Raw genomic sequence first — 21,311 nt, 5'->3', positions numbered from 1 at the left:
TTCTCTTCACATTTGTCCAGCGGAGGTCTGGTCAGTGCTCTCTCCTCGGTTTTTCCATCCTCCTTGACCCTTTTCGGCTATTTGGCATCATTCTTTTTTAGGGGGCGGTGATTGGGTAATATGAGAAGATGGTGGAGGGGATTTGGGGATGGGAGAGGGATAGAGAACTTATGAATATGTATCTTCTGTGTTCTTGGATCCATGTAACGCTTCTTCATGTTTTGTCTCTGCAGCAGTTCTCCTGGTCCGCGCATGTGGCTCATGTGTATTATCCCCGCATTCAAGGGGTTTCCTTAATATTTCAGCTGTTTTCATTATTGTTATTCGTTGTATCTTTCCAGCCATTTCTCTGATTCCAATTTCTCCCAATCTTTCTCAGAGTTTTTCGGAATTGTTCCTAGTGCTCCTACTATTATAGGTACTATCTTGATTTTTTTTTTCATCATCCATATTCCTTTCAGTTCTCTGGTTGTTCCGTTTCTTCTTTTCTTTGATATTTGTCCTGTGGTTAGTTGGAATAACAAAGTTTACGATTTGGCAGGACTTTCTTTCTTGTTAATTATTATATCTGGTCTTCTTGCGTGGATTGGTTTATCCGTTTGTATGTCCACGTCCCATAAGATTTTGTAATTCTCGTTTTCAGTTACTGTTGCTGGCTTATATTTGTACCATTTTTCTGCGCGTTCGAGATGAAGTTGTTTGCACAATCCCCAGTGTACTACCCTTCCCACTTGGTTATGCCTATTCTTGTATTCCTTTTGGGCTAGTTTGCTACATTGTCTAACTATATGGTTTATCGTTTCGTCTCTTTGTCCTCAGAGTCTGCATTTGCTGTTTTCTTGTGTTTCGTCGATCTTTGCTTTGATGTGTTTGGTTCTTATCGAGTTATCTTGTGCTGCTGTTATTAGGGATTCAGTTTCTCTGTTTACGTGTCCTTTTCTCATCCATAGCCAAATGTTTTCGTTATTCTGATCTTTTGTCAATCTTACAAATTTTCCGTGTATTCCCTTCCTATTTTTCTTTTCTTGTCTTATCATTTGTCTTTCTGTTTTCTGTTTTGTTGTTGTTTTTTTTCAGTGTCTCTCGCTGCCATAATTATCCTTTCAGTGTTTTGCGTTATGTAATTTTCTAAGTCTTTTTCTGTGCGTGTGTGTGGGGGGGTGTTATTCATACAGTCTTTTATACATACCAGTCCCCTCCCGCCGTCTTTCTTTTTCACGTAGAGTCGGTCCACATAGTCCTGCGGGTGTAGTGCGTTGTGCATGGTCATGAGTTTCCTGGTCTTCTGATCGAGCTGTCTCAGTTCTTCTTTGGTCCATCCTATGAACGGTCCAGAGTATCTTACTAATGATACTGCCCACGTATTTATACCTTTTATTAGGTTTCTACTATATAATTTCGTTTCCAGAAGTTTTCTTGTTCTCCTGAGGTATTCCTTTCCAATTCTCTCTTTCCTTTCTGAAGGTGTCTCCCAGGTATTTATAGGCTTGTTCCCCGAGTGTCCTCATCTCCGTTTGGTTGGGTAGTTTCGTGCCTTCGGTCGTCTCCATTTTTCCCTTTCGTCTGCACATTTTTCTATACCAAATTCCATTTGAAGATCCTGGCTGAAGATCCTGGTAGTGTTTATTAGTGTCTCTAGTTCATTTTCGCTCCTTGCGAAAAGTTTATTATTATTATTATCATTATTATTATTATTATTATTATTATTATTATTATTACTACTACTACTACTACTACTACTACTACAGATAATATCAATACAACTATAATTATAATTACTACTGATGTGAATTTGGTACATTTCTGGTCGGTTACTAAAACTGCCTAGAGGTAGACAACAGTCGCCGTGCTATTTGGAGACAGAAAATGCTATCAATATCATTGCCATTAATCTTTATTGGTGACGACGGAGAGGATGTTAGAATCTTTCTGGTGTTGAATGTTTTATCTTTTATGTGTATATATATATATATATATATATATATATATATATATATATATATATATATATATATATATATATATATATATATTATTTTCGATTCTATTTTATTTTTAAATATTTTCTGCCGGGCACAAGTCCCTTTCCCGGCGTTCGTGTTATTTCGGAAATAATTGGTTTAATTTGCTTTATTTCATACGGACTTCTTTTTCCCGCTTGTCGTTTTATTATTATGTGTTTCTTTTCCGTCTATTTTTTTTTTTTTTTTTTTTTTGTATGGTAAACGGAGAAGAAAGTTGGTTATTACTTTTGTTATTAATAATGGACGTCTGTTACGAATCGTTATTTGCCGTAAGCTTCACGGCCCACTCTCATGTAAACCGAACAAAGACATCTTTACGTGATACAAGGAATATATTCCCACATCAAATCATTTGTCCATGTATTATCAATATTCTAATATATAAAGTTATCTTGTCAGATTTTTTATGTCAGACTTATATAGCAATTTGCGTGACACTGAAACTAGCCTTTTTGTTTTCGTTTTTGGTTTGTTTTTGTTTTTGTTTTCTTGCTAAAACAAACTGTGAAAGTGGGTACAATTTCCGTTACTTGCCGACTATTCTTAAACATTGAAAGAAATTAAAGAGTTATTTCCCTTGATTTCTGGAAAAAATATTTTTATGGAAATCGCTCCAAATAAAGAATAAACTACTTGATGGTTAACAAGAACGAAAAATAATTATCGAAAATACAGGAAATGCCTATTGATCATAGTCTTGAAGAGGCCAAGGTTTGGGGTAGAAGGAAAACAGGCTGTAGGAAGGGAGTTCCACAAGTCTTGGAAAGAAGCTATCGGAATAAGAAGCTGTACAAGAATGCGGTATCAAAACAGCGAATTGATTTAGACCACTAGACCAACGAGTCAAACGAGCTGAAACAAAAGAAGCAGAGAATAGATCAGACAATTCTGAAGAACACGCGTCAGAATATATTAGGTTTACAGAGAGAACATATCTTCATATAACATTCCATTCGCGACACGCGTATCTCCCGGCTAGGATATTAAAAAAAAAATCACCGTTGATAATACAGCGCGGGCCTTGTTTTTTTAGTGGTATCATGCAACGATCGTTAAAATTTAAAAAAAAAAAAAATGTTCATTCTGACGAAGATGTGATTCCGTCGAAAAGCTCTATTTATAAACAAATAAATGCGTGTGTGCGTGTTTTTTTTTTTGTTTTTTTATCTGCGTTGAATTGGCTTACTAAACTTGATTTTGAATTTGCACTTAAACAACACTTTATTACGGAGAAAAGATATCTTCATATATATATATATATATATATATATATATATATATATATATATATATATATATATATATATATATAAACGTTATATTTCAACATAAAGAGGAAATATAATAATTAAGTAGATATTATGGTTTGTTCTTTACTATTAATCAATTACCGTCAAGTACTAAACCTGATTATTCGGCACAATGATAGCGATAACCATCTCATATCATCTCCGTCATCTACCCGAACGCTTTACCACCGAATCCATACGACTTCTCCAGTTCTCTCGATCTCGCATGACAGTTTGCAGGTCCCAAACACGTTCCAATCCTGTGTCCTATTGCTAGTTGTCATTGTAGGTCATTCTTTTCTACCACGGTTTGGGTGTCCATCTGTTGGTATTCAGATGACTAGCTTACTGGCTTCCTCTTCGCTGTCTGATGCAGTAACTGGCTACTCTGCTATACTTTCAATGATAATGGTGGCAGGTCACCGTAAAACCGTTGGTTTGCTGCGTGGCTTGATAACGATAAGATTGTCTAATCTGTTATGTATATTACAATGTATAAAGTTATCTTGCAATCGGTCTGACATATCAATATTTCATTCGGACTATTTTTTTTTTTTTTTTAGGTTTTTTTTCACAGTTCTTTCTTCTGCTATGTTATTGGCAGGAATAAAGGAGGGATGTTCGAAAAGTAATGTCACCTATTTTTTTTTCATTCTGTCCGCATTGATCAGGGACGATTGCAAATTGCATTGTTATGAGGATTTAACTTATGCATTAATCATCTGAAAGTTTCATCTCTCAGTTGCAGATATTGACAGTGTGAAACTCTAAGAAAGTAACGCGCGTCAGAATGAGAGATGCGTCATTGAATTACTAGCAAAAATGCATTGAGAATGGTGATGACTATGTAGAAAAATTAATTCTGATTAATATAATATTAATAATACTACTCTCATCTTCGTAGCTCTTAAACTTTTTGACTTAAAAATTAGGAGGGTTTACTTTGCGACTGATCCTTGTCTAACAAAGCGCGGTCTGGGCGTCCGTGCACAGCTATCGTTTATCGCCGATATAAGTGCATTGAAAATAGTTGTGACTGTACAAAAATAAATTCTGGAGCACAAAATGTTGCTCAGTTCTATTTGGACGGAATATAAGAAATAGGTGGCATTACTTTTGGGGCTTCACTCGTATATTAAAAAAATTAATGATAAAACTTTATAAAATAAAATAAATCGCGACTGCATTTATAAAACTGTAAAACAAATCATTTCAAAAGAATAGTGACACGTGTCGCCAAGGTAAAACGAAACATTTCAAAAGGTAAAACGTACCATTTTCATAATTGTGCATTGGTTTTATAACAAGATTATTAAAATTTGAACCATTATTTCTCCTTTAATCCATTTATTTTCACAGAAATTATGCTTATTATCAAAAGGATCTATATATATTAATACGATAGCGTGTGTGTTATTTTCTGTGTCACGCTTACATCCGTTTTTATTTCGGTTTCAATTTAAGCTAATGCACCCAAGTCATATGAATATTTTTTATTTTTTTTAAATCGCAACTTTATAATATATAAAAATCGATAGAACATTAACTTTATAATAATTTATACAAAATCTGCAAGAATTAAAATATCATTTTTTAACGTACTTTATGGCCGGGCTTTGCCAGGCGTTCGTGCTAGCTTAGATAAATAATTTTGCAGTTTTAACCAAAAAGCTACAATAATATCAGAGCGTTTCAATTTACACTAAACATTTATAGAATGCCAACATCAATAAATTACTTATGAATGAGTCCCCTGTGGAATTTCCATAGGTCCCGACAGTAAACTAATAATATATTAATATCACTTATTTAAAAATTTATCGCAAAATTTTCAGTTACACTAAAATTTAAAAAAAAAAGTCAAAGAAGGTTTTAATAGTAGACAGAAGGTCATTGTAGCAGTAATTGAAAAATTTCAAACCGAACATTGTATTATTCTTAAACATTGAAAGGAAGTAAGATTTATTTACCTTGATTTTTGGGGAAAATATTTTCAAGTAAAACGCTCCAAACAAAGCTGAGTTAACAAGAACGAAAGCTAATTATCGAAAAGAGTTGTATGCTTCAGTTTCGATTGTGGCTGATGGCACTCAAGTCGTATAGTTTTACTTATGATCTCACTACTATATATTAGATACAATATAATAATCGATAGAAATTGACTCTTTAATTATAAATATGTAATTTGCATAAGTTAAAATATATTTAAGCGTACCTTACGACTGGTCAACGCCTGGGGGAGTGCTCGTATATATATATATATATATATATATATATATATATGGGGGGGGATAGCCCTCAACCTATATATTCTTTTCTATCTACAGTCCGTTAAATTTGGTATGTAGGGTATTTAGATATGTGAAAAACTATTAATCGGTTTTCATCCGGAAAAAAGGGGGTGCAATGGTATTAACATTGAAAAATTGGTACTTGGATGAAGTCATCGGATTTTTATCCGTTTCCCAACTGTTTCACAACTACACATGCGCGAATCGTTCACATGACCTTATGTTAAGAATAAGTAAACACTTTTTAAAGATCATGACAAACTGGCCAAATGGTCATTGTACTTGACTCACTGTCTTCAGTTTTTGATTTTAATCTCAGCTCGAGTATTTCTTTTTTTTTACTTACAAGAATGGAACTATATATATATATATATATATATATATATATATATATATATATATATATATATATATATATATAGTAAGTTATGAAAATATATATGGCAATTCTCACCAGAATGAAACGTGGAATATTCTGTGTAGCTTAATTGTCATATATATATTTTCATAGCTTACTACCTAGCTCTACCTATGTATTGAGCACTGAAAATACTGAAAAATTATGCCTAAAATTATATCTTCGTATATTAATTTATGTGATTAAATGAAGTAATCATATATATAGTGACCTTTTCTTTTGTATATTCCTTCGATTTATCTTTATTGCTTACTCTTTACTTATAGTATATTTTTATTTATATTCCTAGGCTAATATTTTTTATGCTAGATTATATATATATATATATATATATATATATATATATATATATATATATATATATATATATATATGCATATTTTGGAAGCTAGTCATGATTCAAGCACGTCTGATTGAACACGACATAGTTATTCTTTTTTCCGATTTTTCTGGATATCTTTTCGATTCGCCGAGCGTTTTGTTTTATTTCAACTGGCATGTTGTATAGAATGCCGCCCAAATGTTGTTGTTCAGCTCTTGATGATAATCGGACGAATCGATAGAAAGCGCTTGCGAAGAATATGGTTGGTTGGACACCAACGTTTGGGCGCCATACTATACACAACGCCAGCTGAAAAAAAAAACCCGCTCGGCGAATTGAAAAGTTATAGTGGGTAGCAAAAGTATTTCGTACATTGTTTTTGTTAATTTTTTTTGTATTTTTCAAGAAATATCGAATTAAATTGTATGGAGGAAAAAGGGCGCAGAATTTAAACCATCTGATACCATTCTTACTGTAACATTTGGATGTGAAAGTATAATGATTTGGGGATGCTTTTCTGCGAATGGACTGGGAGGAATAGAAATCATAGAAGGAAAAATGAATGCAGAAAAATACATGCAGATTTTGTCAACACATCTGTTCAAGAGTGCTGCAGATTTAGGATTGGGCCGTGACTTTATTTTCCAGCAAGACAATGATCTTAAGCACAAGCCCAAAATAACTATGAAATGGTTTAAGGATAATGGGATTAGTGTTCTACGGTGGCCTAGCTAGTCACCTGACCTAAATCCCATCAAAAATCTGTGGAAAACTTTGAAGTTAAGAATGCATGCAATAGATTACAAGAATATCAAGGAAATGAAAAAAGTTTGCGAAGAAGAATGGCTGAAACTATCAACTACTAAGCAGTTATGGAAAGCATTTGGAGACTGTAAGGCAGAGCAGAGGATATACAATTAACTATTAGTAAATGTGTCTGCATATACTTCTGCATATGGGCAATTTGATTTTTTGTTTATAAATGTTTGTCAACAAAGTATATTTTCATTTCCCTTTTATTTATAGATATCTGTTCAAAGATTGAGTGTAAATTTCATTCAAATATGCTTGATATTTCTTAAGAAATACGGAAAAACCATGTACCAAATACTTTCGCTACCCCCCCCCGTGTATATATATATATATATATATATATATATATATATATATATATATATATATATATATATATATATACGTTTTATTTTTTTATTACCGTATCTTTCTGTTAAGTTACATTATTGTTTCAGCTACTTGGCCGCTTTTTTTTGGCCGTCTGTAGCATCCTCAGACTTTTACAGAAATGTTCGCTATTCCCAAATATTTGGGAATAGCGAACATTTCTGTAAAAGTCTGAGGATGCTACAGACGGCCAAAAAAAAGCGGCCAAGTAGCTGAAACAATAATGTAACTTAACAGAAAGATACGGTAAAAAAAAATAAAACGTATATCTGCTCTACAACGGTATTGAGCACTTTCTTCAGTTTTTATTAATTACCATTTCCACTATATATATATGTATATATATTTATAGAGAGAGAGAGAGAGATAGATAGATAGATAGATAGATAGATAGATAGATAGATAGATATGTATGTGTATATGCACATATATGTGTGTGTATGTATGTGTGTGTGCGTGTAATCTTGCTCTTGTCTTTTTTTCTGATGGGAAGCATCAATCTTCGAATACCAGGGTTTAAAGGGGTTTTCTTTTACCTTATGATCTAATAAAGTTTATTCATTTTTTAATTATTAGTTACTTCTTATACATACACATACACGTATATATATATATATATATATATATATATATATAGAGAGAGAGAGAGAGAGAGAGAGAGAGAGAGAGAGAGAGAGAGAGAGGGGGGGGGAGTAAGATAGATAGAGATTGATACAGATGCAACGCGTATGATTATTGTTGAATAAGTATAACTAAATTCACCAGAAATGTATGCGCATAAGACCAATCTGGATCGAGCAAATAAGAGATTGTTCTTTTGAAGGAAAGAAAAACACAAATTTTAAAAATAAAAAAATAAAATAAAAAAATGAATAAAACGAAAAGCCAATTCCAAACGTGAAATTAAAATTAAAACAGTGCTTTCGATCATCGCAAAAATGTCCATCAAATTATCAGAATTAGAAAATAATCAACTTAAGTCCATTTGTATTTCGGCTTCGGGCGACACTATTTCGCTGGGTAAAAAAAAAATCCATTGACAACATTTTGTGTTCAATTTTCTTTTCTTTTTTCCGGTGCAGTCCATCGAACGTAATTAGGCCCAGAGCAATCACATGACCATTCGGCCATTTCTTCCCCCCCCCCAAAGAATACGTCTTATGATCAACCGATAAGAAAAAAATGGTCGACAAACGGTCTCTTTGTCAATACGTTTCATCTTTTTGGCTGTATTTTTCGACTTGAACTACATATTTATATCAGGTTTCTTGTGTGTTCCTCTTTCATGTGTTAACTCAACCTATTTCTTTAATATAAAATTGCAAAAAATAAAATAAATAAACTGCTCAATGTAAACAGTACAAAATGAGCTGCACTGTGCGAATTGTAAGATGGCAAAATCTGCTTTTTGGCAAGTTTTGTTCCTTTTTATTTTGGCCTTCCCAATTGAGTTATTTCTATTAAAAATTAGTTTGGCTTATACTTTCACTGTTTCTCTAGATCCTGTCTATCTTGGATTTTATTTATTTACTCTATAACTACTTGGTGCTATGAAATTATGGTGTCCGACGATATTGACTTTTTGTAAATACACAAAGCATTTATGTGTATGTTTTTTCCTTTCCCTTTGCAAAACTCAATCAGGTTCAGCTATTTAAAAAACAACAATTTTCACATACAAAGCAACCAAAATAAACACCATGGATAAATATTTAAAGATATAAGAACCCTGAAGCATAAAACTTTTTTCCAAAATTATTAGATTTGACATTAAATTACTTGAAAAGATTGATATAGCGCAAAAAAAATACTATCTTGTTCAGGAGTGTTTTTGCTCCTCGTTTATAACCACCACTTGAATCCCTGCTGATTTGATGACATTCGCTTTCAGAATGCCTATATATTTGTAGCGATCGCGTTCACCAAGTTTTCATATCATTTCGATTAGGTAGTTCTATATGCTTTCGGCGTTTTAGGTTTCTTTTCTCGGTCTGAAATAGTGCGCATTCTTTTATTCCGAATTCCATTTCTAGCTAATAATTCTGGTTTGGCTTATCACTGTATCTAGCTCTTTTTTATTGTTTTGCCAGTAATTTCAAATCAACAGTAATTTCAAATCAACAGTAATTTCAAATCAACAGTAATTTCAGATCAACAGTAATTTCAAATCAACAGTAATTTCTAATCAACAGTAATTTCAAGTCAACAGTAATTTCAAATCAACAGTAATTTCAGATCAACAGTAATTTCAAATCAACAGTAATTTCAAATCAACAGTAATTTCAAATCAACAGTAATTTCAAATCAACAGTAATTTCAAATCAACAGTAATTTCAAATCAACAATAATTTCAAATCAACAATAATTTCAAATCAACAGTAATTTCAAATCAACAGTAATTTCAAATCAACAGTAATTTCAAATCAACAGTAATTTCAGATCAAAAAGGTCACTATACATATGATTACTTCATTTAATTTTGCTGATGCGAACCCAGAATTGAGATCACAAAAGGACAACATAAAACACGGTATAGGTTTTAAAGATACAGTAGAACGCCGGGATACGGTGGCCCTAGGATACGATTTTTCAGGTTACGATGTGGAATACGGTGTTTTTTAGCCCCTAGTAACGATATTTTCCCTTTTATACGGTGTTATTTATAATTTTATTTGATTATATACATGTGTATTATCTACTGTGCTGTATTTTGTTACTAATTTTTAATGCCGTATCCCCAGGGTTCTACTGTATATTGAAAAAGAAAAAAAGTTACAGAGAAAAGTGGTGACGTAAGCGAGGCTTACTTGTCAGTCGGATGTCGGTAGAAAATCCCATTCCAATTCCCACGAGAGTATGTGGCTCTCGATTAATATAGTATTTGCAAGAGTCCATTAATGGTTAGGTCACAGTCCCATAACAATTACTTTATCCTTTGTGTCATAAATCTATATACTATATTATACGTTTTTTTACTTTAATTCTGAATTCAATTCATATATCCTCATTAAGTGTACTGCATCACGTTGATACACCGATTCTCCTTAGACCACTGAAATAAATCGACACTGAGTCTGGGCAGTTCGAGATGGGTGACTATTCGGGAATACGATGGGTCTTGTGTATTCAGGTAAGCAGGTTTGTATAATACATAAGCTTTGTACAGTTCTAAGTTATCCTCATCTAAAAATTCAGAAAAACGCGTGAAGCCAAGGTGTAGCACCTTTCGACCTTTCTCTGATATTCCAGTGAGTTATCATAGTGGATAGATAGAGCTCCTAACGCGTGATGCCAAGGTGTAGCACCTTTCGACCTTTCTCTGATATTCCAGTGAGTTATCATAGTGGATAGATAGAGCTCCTCGGTTATAATGAAGGAATCCATTCAGGAGAAGGAAGCTCCTGATGAAACACCAAACTAATAGCTCTGTAAGACGCTCTTCTAGTGATGGTGTCACAAAACAAAACATCCTCTTCCAATTTGTCATGAGCTAGAACGGAAGAAATAAGGCTTAGAAAACTGTCATGAAAATGCTCATGTCAGTACGCATTCTAGTCTAAACGGAAATAGCAAAAAATAAAATCCTAACTAAAGATTCTATTTGTGTTTATATGTATACTAGCAAGCCGCCCAGCGTTTCCCGATCATAAAATTTGCTTGAATATTATATTTTAATTCATGCAGATTTCGTATTTATATTTTATAGAGACAATTATCTATCGATTTTTATATTGCACTCAATATATAGCAGTGATTTCAAAAGTAAAATAAATGACTTGCTTGCCATCGAAACCAAAACATATAGCGCTCCAGCCTTATCCGTTAGCGTATGACATATGTCCAAACGTATACAAAAACTAAAAAAAAATAACGTTGTTATGCCTATAACTTTTGATTAACGCATGCGCAGAAAAAAGGGTATAGTCGATATACCCACGTCAGGGGTCAAGTTTTATTTTTAATTTTGACCCCTTAACAGCTATTTTACCGGCTAAAAACCAAATAGAACGTGTGCTACAGGTCCAAATACCCTATATATCAAATTTCAACTCTGTAGACCAAGTATTCAGAGAGAAGTTTGTTAGAGACTTTTCGCACACATCCCGACTAGGTTCCACATTATCGACTAAGCTTCAATCTCTGCCCCATCGCTGCAATGTTTCATCATTGTGTCTGTTTTACAAATACTTTAATGGGATGTGTACTAATGAACTCATAACACTTATGCCCCCTCGATGTATTTTTTTTTTGCCAAAATATTTGAGACCTTAATTAACCATGCTCTAGTCCAGCACCTTACAGATGCTAAACTTCTGACCGACCAACAATATGGATTTAGACAAGCCCGTTCCACGGCAGACATCCTCACTGTAATCTCTGAACGCATATACCATTCACTGGACAAAGCAGGAGAGGGCAGAGCGGTAGCTCTAGATATATCTAAGGCTTTTGACAGGGTATGGCATGAGGGTCTCCTCAGGAAGATTAGATCATACGGTATCACTGGTAGAATACTTAACATAATTAAATCCTTCATAGATAAGAGAAAAATCCAGGTTGTCCTCGACGGTCGTACATCTAAACAATATGATATAAATGCGGGAGTGCCCCAGGGATCTATCCTTGGAGCTATCCTTGGACCTCTGCTGTTCCTGATATTCATAAATGACCTCCCCGACAAAATTGCCTCTGAGATGGGTATATATGCTAATGACACCACACTCTATAGCAGGCACGACAGGAAAACAAATGAACATATATCTAAAGTAATGGCAGAAACACTAGAGGATTTAGTAGTGGAATGGGGGCAAAAATGGATGGTCACGTTCAATGCCGCCAAGACAAAACTGGTTTCATTCAATAATTACAAGATACATTCTCTACCACCTATAGCAATGGCCAACGACTCTTTATCTGAGAGTACGTCTCTCAAGCTCCTTGGCTTAACGTTCACAGGAAACATGAGTTGGAACAATTACATCGAGAGCATTGCCAGGGCCGCTGCGAGGAAGGTGGGCTCTCTCTACCGTGCTAGAAAACTTCTAACACCCGAAAGTATCCTGTACCTCTACAAGGCTACTATTCGCCCATGTATGGAGTATTGCTGTCATATTTGGGCTGGTGCATCGGCTACTAGTCTCTCGCTCCTTGACAGGGTTCAAAAGAGAGTCTCAAATCTGATAGGACCTAAATTGACATCTAAGATTCAGCCTCTGTCCCATCGTCGAAACGTTGCATCCCTCTGCCTGTTCTACAAGTATTATAATGGTGAATGCTCTGATGAACTGCAAGCACTTGTGCCCTCACGACGTAAACACCATCGACAGACCCGACAAGCTGCAAAATCCCACCCCCACACTGTAGAGATCCCTAGTTGTAAAACATCTTTCTACTCCAGTAGTTTCTTCCCCAGAACTGCTAGACTTTGGAATTCCATTCCAGGTCACTGCTTCCCCAACTGTACTGACATGCATAAGTTCAAGTGCAACGTGAACCAACATCTCGCTGCCCTAATCTCTACATAGTACCCCAGTAGATGTTTCCCCTGATAGTAGCCCCCTACACCAGTGGCAATGTGCCTTGTTTGGGGTGAAAATGTAATAAAAAAAAAAAAAATTTTTTAAATGTGCTCCTGACAAACCCGACAAGCAACAAATCGTACCCTTTCACTTGTAAGGTCTCTCAATGTTGGAAAGCCTTCTCCTCATACTATTAGATTTGGAAATTCCTTCATGTTCTCTGTTTTCCATACTACTAACTTGCATAAGTTTAAATGCAATGTAAATAAACGTCTTGCTATTCAGCTTCCCACAATTCTCTCTTAAACATTATCCCATACAATAACCCTTACGTTCCAAGTGTTTGTCCATATATATATATATATATATATATATATATATATATATATATATATATATATATATATATATATAAGGTTGTTTTCCTTGTCTCCGTAAATCTGTATACTGCATTTCATATCTTAGGTGTGTTGGTGAATGGAATCAAGGCAATAGTGTTAATTTTTTAATCGGTAAAGTTATTTGAAGTACACACATACAGTGGTCAGAGTTACCTCCCTTTGACGGGGAAAATGGATACAGTTATGCCTCTTGGTAAATGGAAATTGGATTTAGTGGCGATGGTAATTACTAGGGCTATGACAAGAGAATATTCTCATCATTGTTCTGACTCTCGAGTATAAATCCGACATAGTTTGACACAATCAATCGAGAACCACATCACTAGCTAAGAACATATAAGGTATTAACTGATATATACTCGAGAGTCAAAATAATGAAAAGAAATTGTCTTATCATAGCCTTAGTAATTACCCTTATCTCGTGTATCAGTGTTTAGACTGAAACTCGAGTAGGACGTGTAACATGATAGTCACAATTTGATTGTGACTATAAAAAATATTCATGTTACGGTGATTTATAAATGGTGTGAGATTTGAGCGGGAGGAAGCTGAGAAACGGAAATATAGACACAGACAATGTATATAGATAGATCGGATAGAGTCAATATTTCTGCTCTTTTTTTACTACTGGTTTCTGTTCCGTAGACGGGACGACGGCAACTCATTTTTTATTAATGATGATTATCGTGAAATCTCGCCCCCCCCCCGCCACTTTCACTATGTTAAGAATGACTTTCTTGATCATGTCTAATTATCCTGCCAAATGGATAGCAGAAACCGGAAATCAAAAGGAGCAGACAATGTTGACTGTAACCGATAGAGCTATATTTGTACGACGACAATAATATCTACATTAATCAAATCATAAGACAACTTCACGCGTTTTTCTGGATTTTTAGATGAGGATTGGTAACCTCCGACCGTCTTCAGTTGTGTCTTGCCGAACTCAGGAATCTTCGTGTAGAACTCAAGAATTAGCATGGAATTTCGAATGAAACCCTTTACTTAATCCACGAGGGTAGCATGTTCTTGTTCCGTCAGTCAATTTATAATTGTTTTCTTAGTACCGTCCACACTAAGAATTGAACATTCAACTCTGAGAAAAGTATCAGTTACAAGAAGAGAGTGTATCCTGATGATACCTGTCATTTGATTTTCTCCTGAGAGACGGGTTTCTGATAGAGCAGCAATATCTATATTAAGTCTCCGTGGCTCTGCAGTGACAAACGCTGTCCTGCATTCTGGGCGGTTAGATGACCCTTTATCAAGAAGAGTGTGCACATTCCAACAGCATAAATTGAATTTTACTCCATTTAAATTTGGGGCAGATAAGTAGTTTTCATGATATGAAGAAATTTATTTCAAAAAGTGGGGGATCACTTTCCTATATAAATTTAACGTAAAATGGCCACCCAGTAATTTCTTCATATAAAAACAAAGTTAACTGATATTCGTTTTCAGCATCTCAGAAAACCGGCGCTGTTCTTTTTTTTTTTTTTTTTTTTTTGCTAAGATTCGTTCATTTTTTCATCTCATAATTTAGAACGCTAATTATGCTGTCAGTAAGTTTTAAAAAAACATACTTTTTTTTTCATTATACAACTTTTATAGTCGTTATTAGGTGCTTCAGCAGTTAAATATTTCACAACAATTCTGTTTACATTAGGGGGCTCCACAGCCCCCTAATATAAACAGAATTTATGTGAAATATTAAACGATTCTGCTTTAATGGTTTAATGGTTAATATCGGCACGTTACTTGCGGAAAAACCGTTAATTAAACTACAGAAGCACCTGTTAAAAACTATACAAGTTTTATAATTGAATACCCACCTAAAATAAACGCTCATGTAAGCTTACTGACGGCATTATTAGCGTCCTAATTATAAAATAAAATGAACGAATCTCTTAGTTAAAAAAAAAAAGAAAAGAAAACAGCGCCGGTTTGCGGGGGTGCTAAAAACGAAAATCACAGTTAAATTTGTTTTATGGTATGAAGAAATTATTAGATAGCCCGAAAGTGGGTGCTCATTTTACGTAAAATTTATATAGGACAGTGATCCCCCATTTTTTGAAAAAGTAATTTCTTCATATCATACCTCAAATTTAAATGTAATATTCGTCTTCAGCACCACAGGAGAGACGTTGCGAGCCTTTGTTTTATCGTTACTTCCATAGCAGGTACTCGTCTGAACTCCAATCCCTGGTCTCCCCTCGTCGATCTTTCACGAAAAACACCCGTCTAGCTGTCAAAAATTTTCCCCACTCTTTATCTGTGCCAAAACCAAAACGTAGATTCTATGAACAAAGCTTCTTTCTTAGAAGTGCACGCCTGTGGAACTCTGTTCTGTCTGCCTGTTTCCCACCTGACTATAACTTGGATGTCTTCAAGTCCAACATAAACAAATTCCTGATGAACCGCCCCCTTAAGTAGACAATTTATCAAATCTCAACATTAACGTACTGTACACGCAATAATCCTTTTCGCCGAGTGGCCCCTCGGGCCTTGATAAGTGCTGACCACCTTGTTAAAAAAAATATATATATATATATATATATATATATAAAAGTCGTCATTTTAAAGTTTTGGGGGGAGTTGGAAAGAAATTTGACATTCACCAAAAAGTCTTTAACATTAAGATTTATGTTCCTTAGAAGCGCCGGTTGAATTTGAATAAAATAAATACGTATTATATACGTTTGAAACCAAAAACAACGCATTATTACAAAATAAACAGACATTTATTTTGTTTGAAAATTATGTTGAAATTCATAAATATATTTCGAGACAAAGTCTCATCTTCAGTATGTCTTTCTTTTTTTTTTTTTTGCCATGTTGTTGTTGGGGGAGAGGATCAGAAAGTAAAAGTCAGTTTGTTGTTTTTACGGTAGTTTTTTTAAATCTAGGAACGGTGCGTTAGGTCACATGTCTGTTTATTTTGTAATAATGCGTTGTTTTTGGTTTCAAACGTATATAATACGTATTTATTTTATTCAAACTCAACCAGCGCTTCTAAGGAACAAGAAATCTTAACGTGAATCCCGCGTGACCTAACGCACCGTTCCTAGATTTAAAAAAAAAAAACTACCGTAAAAACAACAAATTGACTTTTACTTTCTGATCCTCTCCCCCAACAACAACATGGCAAAAAAAAAAGAAAGAAAGACATACTGATGATGAGACTTTGTCTCGAAATATATTTATGAATTTCAACATAATTTTCAAACAAAATAAATGTCTGCTTATTTTGTAATAATGCGTTGTTTTTGGTTTCAAATTTATTTTAATCTTTAACATTATTTATCTAAAAAAATATATGGTGCTAATGCAGAGAGTGATCCGCGCTATTTTTAAAATCGTATGTTCACGTTTAATTAAAGTTTTATGATATGTTTTTTATTCAATTGTAAGGTTAAAGTACAGAATAGGTACAAAACACCCTCCCCTTCCCATGTTAAGAATGGCTTTTTAAATAATAACGTTATTATTTCAGCACGGATCACTCTCTGTACGAGTACCAAATATATATATATATATAGCAAAAACAAAACAAAACAAAAAATATTGTTATAAATTTTTCTTTACAGTTAATAAAATTAAAAATTTAAGGAAGGTTTTCTTTTCTTGTTATGCTTTCATCGGCGACGCTCCACTTAATTTCCTCAACGACGCTCGGTTTACTCCGGCTGCTGGCGTCATGTTCTGGGGACAGCCGGGTGGACTCTGAGTTCACTCTCTGCATGAATACCAAAAGTTTACTTAAAAATTAAGAATAAGTGAAAAAAATTACCTCCGAATTAAAAATAAAAATAATAATTCAACTTAGAAGAATATTTCGAAATGAAAACAAATCTATTAAAGAAAATATTTAATAACGTGCTCAAAGAATTAAACTATTACAGTTATTCCCCCCTTGGTTTTCTGGTTTGAAAATTAAAAGGTTTCAGATTTACGATAATAATAAGTAAATTTAAGTTTAATAAAATATAAATTGAAATGAAAATAAACTAAATAATTACATTTTAAATTATACTTTTAAATAGTACAGTATTAACGAGGCTATTATGTCGAATAAGTAATATAAGCGAACTAATTATTTAAAATGATTTAATTTAATGTGATATGCTAATAACCATAACTCAGTCGATATATATGTGATGTGAAGAATGCTATATCTAGAAGTTACACATAAAAATGAATGTCTCCTTTGACAGAAGTATCCTACAATGGGCATTAATATTTCTTGACCAGTAGAGATGTACACACACTATGGACACTTTATATTTCTTTCATCATAGGGAGTTGTACACACAGACAAACGCACACACGAACGCTATTATATTATAACTTAAAATATTGCAACATTAAAAAAAATTCAATTTAATATAATATAATCAATTCTAAATACTGCAATATTTTAAGTTATAAATTTATAATATTTTTTTACTAGAATATCTTTTCTTTTTCTTTTCCAGTTTTAACAACTAGTTCTTTTACGTTTCTAAATTTGATCTTATATACTTCATTACTTTTCGTGCTCGCATTTTTCTATGTAATCCATGATTTTTCCAGGTTTTGCTTTGTTACTAATCCATAAAATAATATTACCAATTTCTTAAATTGACTAAATAAAAAAATCAAATAAAAAAACGTTATTAAGTAAATAAATAGTCAGCAGTCAGTTTAGGCCAACGAGCTAAGGCGAAAGGTCAGTTAGCAATTAAGCACAGCGACGGTGAATTATCAGTCAGCGGCAGTAGAGCTGAGCAACAGATCGGGATAGCGGTGAATTATTAGTGACAGTAGTTGCTGAATCGACATAATCATGGCGACAGGGCGAACAACACTGGTACGCAACGAATGTAAACATTGCAAAGAGGGCAAAAAGATTTGGTTGTTATACTAACCAACAGCCAATCAGAAAAAAACGCCACTCTGTTTCCCACATATTCTGAGAACTTTTGAACACGAATAATTTATTATAATTTTTGCTTTGTTAAACGAAAATTGAAAAAAATATTTTTTACAGAATATAGCTAACAAGGTGACCTATTAACTGTAAAATTTGTTTGAAATTTGGTCGTAAAATGAATGAGCGGTGAAGTTTTAAAGCAGCTCTAAATGAGTAAAACTAACACTTTATGCAGTAGTTTTTGAATGATATATATATATATGTGTGTGTGTGTGTGTGCGTGAGCGCGTGTGTGCCTATATATATATATATATATATATATATATATATATAATATATATATATATATATTATATTATATGTGTGTGTGCATGCGCGTCTATAGAGAAATAAAAAGAAACAAACCGGGTTATGTGTTCATCAATGTTTCGTCTTTATTTCGAAACTTTCTCTGAATGAATGAAATTAAAAAAACAAAAACACCAGTACAAATATTTGAAATTTTTCTTGTGAAAAGTGTGACGCTGTTCCATTTTAGAAATAGAAAAGAACGTTGGAAAGTAAAAAAAAAAAAAAAAAAACAGGGGGCGGAGCTTGCGTTGTTAAAGAGAGAGAGAGATTTTTAATGACGTCATATAGCCGTTAACATATTTTTACAAGATATGACACAGTTAATATTCTTTCTGGGAAAAATATGTCCGTTAAAATTCAAATATAGGTGTGTAGCTGAAATGCAATGAGTGTATTTTTGTTATGTAATTTATTCATTGAAATTATATGTATTAATTATTATATGGGGTATTTTCTATGGTGTGCCAGAGGGTTAACCTGTGTCTACAATTAAATTATGTTATTTTAATAAAAGTTTACTTATTAATGGCACTACATTATAAAAACCTCCACGTTGCTTAATTGTGCTTGAATTTGTGATAAGCGCTGATTCCTGAAGTGTCCGGTGTTTGTTTGAAGTCAAAGGTATGCTGCAATGAATGAGAAAATAATGCACTTAGAGAATTGCTATTTCTTATATCTCTTTTATGTTCATTGAGCTTTTTTTTCTAATTTACGCTGGATTTCGCCAATGTATCTATGATGGTAATTTTGGAAAAGAATAGTGTATATGCCTGCAATGGAAACTGGTTTGTTTTAGAGATGTTTTGTTAGTTTAAATAGGTGTCTTATAGTTTGTGATGTGGTTTGTATGATTGAAATTCCTAGTTTGTTTAGTGTGTTCCAAATTATTGTATTATTGGCGTGTGTGGGTAAAAGATGTCTGTTTATTAGATAAATGTCTGGTGTATATGATTTTTGGTTATTTATCCTGGAATATATTTGTGTGTCTTTTCGCGTACCATTTAATATGAAATATGTGGGATATTGTAAGGTTTGCAAAGTGTTTGCGAGGTATTTGAATTCTTCGTCCAGATATTCTGGACTGCAAATTTTGAATGCACGTACGAAGAAACCAACTATAATACCTGTTTTTATTTTGTTATTATGGTGTGAGTAGAAATGTATTTAATCATTTTTGTGTGCAGTTTTGAAGTGAACTTAGAAGTATAGTATTTTAACGACGCAAGCTCCCCTCCCTTTTTTTGAATTTCAAACGTCTTTTTCCGTGTCTGAAATGGAACAGCGTCACACATTTCACAAGGAATTTTTCAAATATTTGTACTGGTGTTTTTATTTTCTTAATTTCATTCATCCAAAGGAAGTGTCAAAATAAAGACGGAACGTTGATGAACACATAACTCGGTTTGTTTCTTTTTATTTCTCTATTTCGTCGGAATACTATTTCAATTATTCTCATATATATATATATATATATATATATATATATATATATATATATATATGCCCTGTACTTAAGAATTCAGGTGATCGGTCATCTTCCTCTCAGTACAGACTAATAACTCTTGTGCTCATGAGTAAGTTGCTAGAATCTGTGTTAAATAGAGAAAAATAACCTTCTTATGATATGCAACATGGCTTCCGTTTTTCTAGATCTACAGAAGATGTGCTAGCAGTTATATCTCATAGGATTAGCGACTCTCCCGGCGGAGACTTCCTTTCTAGGGCAATTGTTCTTGACATATAAATGGCCTTTGATAGAGTATGTCATAAAGGTCTACTTCACAAGATCTCCAGCTACGGTGTAGCTGGAAATGTCTTCTCAATTATTAAATCATCTCTCTCTGATAGAGTCATAAGAGTAGTGGTTGATGGACAGAAATCAGAAGCTCGCAGTATTTATGCCGGAGTCCCTCAAGGGCACCTCTTGAGTCCAACTCTTTTCCTGATATACATCAATGATCTCCCAAATCAAATCCTAAGATCATTCCTGGACATTTATGCTGACGGCACTACCATCTATGACAGCATATCAAAGGTCTTAAATGAATAAGTTCTCTCTGATTCCCTCTCCCCTAATCTTGAGCACGTGGTACAATGAGGAAAGAGGTGGCTGGTTACTTTTAATGCAAACTTCTATTTTTACATCATCAACGCTCTCATACCCATCTAGCATCAATTGAAATTAATATCTCTCGTCTTAGGGAGGCTCTATGTCTTGACAAGCTTCTGGGCTTTTCCTTTACTCCTGATCTGAAATGGAACACGAACATCAAATCTGTTGCCAAGGTCGCTGAAAAATGGTGTGTTCTTACGTTTACGAAAATATATACACATTTAACATTTGTTTTTACCATATTAATCATTAAACCGTTAAATATTTAAAGATTTATTAAAACTCGAAATCGGAATCGATAATTGTATCGGAATCGGGAATTTAGTACGGAATGAGTAATTGTATAGGAATCGGGAAACTTTTGGAATCGTTCCATTACTGATATATATATATATATATATATATATATATATATATATATATATATATATATATATATAAGTGAAAGTGTCTGTGTATCTGTGTATCTGTGTGTCTGTGTACATT

This window comes from Euprymna scolopes, chromosome 29, assembly GCF_053919585.1.
Source record: "Euprymna scolopes isolate OS-2025 chromosome 29, ASM5391958v1, whole genome shotgun sequence".
Taxonomy (NCBI): Eukaryota; Metazoa; Mollusca; class Cephalopoda; order Sepiida; family Sepiolidae; genus Euprymna; species Euprymna scolopes.
The sequence above is the reverse complement of the archived record's forward strand: the minus strand, read 5'-3'. Positions refer to the sequence as shown.